Source organism: Arachis stenosperma, chromosome 9 (assembly GCF_014773155.1).
Source record: "Arachis stenosperma cultivar V10309 chromosome 9, arast.V10309.gnm1.PFL2, whole genome shotgun sequence".
Taxonomy (NCBI): Eukaryota; Viridiplantae; Streptophyta; class Magnoliopsida; order Fabales; family Fabaceae; genus Arachis; species Arachis stenosperma.
In genome coordinates, this window is record NC_080385.1 from 153,245,698 (window position 1) to 153,246,734 (window position 1,037).

Consider the following 1,037-nt stretch of genomic DNA (forward strand, 5'->3'; position numbering starts at 1 on the left):
CGGACTGTAGATTCGTTGGCAATATGTCTACGCTGGTTCAAATCCAGCTCGGCCCAACAATTTGCCGATCCACCATAAAAAGATATAACCATTTGTTATTCTCCGGAAATGGCCGATATGCTCAGATATGGGAGAAAATAAAATGTGATTAATCTTTAGGGATCTTTTTTTACGGACCATATATACATATAAAATTCAAATCTTGTTAATGATCTAGATCCTTATTAGGATCGGATTTCTTATAACTTATAATATTTATATAAAAAAATTCTATTAATGAATTTATAACTGATTTTTAAACATCGGGTTAAGATTGATCTAAACCAACTCAGTATGTATACGACTCACCATGCCAACTATGAAACAACTTATTAGAAACACAAGACAGCCAATCCGAAATGTCATAAAATCCCCCGCTCTTCGGGGATGTCCTCAGCGCCGAGGAACCTGTACTAGGGTGTATGTGCGACTCGTTCAGATCATAGACTAAGACAAAAAAAAAAGGAAAAAAGATTTTCCAGTATCGATGTATCGGTTAAGATAGTGAATGGAGCTCTTCCCTTCACTATCTTAACTGAAAAAAATCTATAAAATTTAGAAATGGATAATAAAAAAAATGATATCTATATATATTCTTCTATTGTGTATCAAATTTATAGTTTTTTGGTTGGTAGAAATCCAATCACCTCAATTTTTACAATTTAAGATGAGACAAATTTTCCCATTGGTAGCAAATGCTTACCTATTAAGCAGGGAAAATCCTTTATTTTCAATAAATAGCGGAAAAATTATGCTCTTATTTTGCTTTTTGAAAGAACGGACTACGAGGGTCAGCTACCCAGCTAATATGCATACTTAAATACCGTTACTTTATAGCTAGATTTCGTTGTGAAAGACCTATTTTACTGGATATTTCATGGGTAGAGCCAAAGAGTGTGAACTGTACAAGTTAATAATATGAATGAAATCCGGGAAGGGGCTCCGGTGTATAGAGAGGATCTCGCCGTTTAAAAAGTAATCATAGAAACGATGGAACC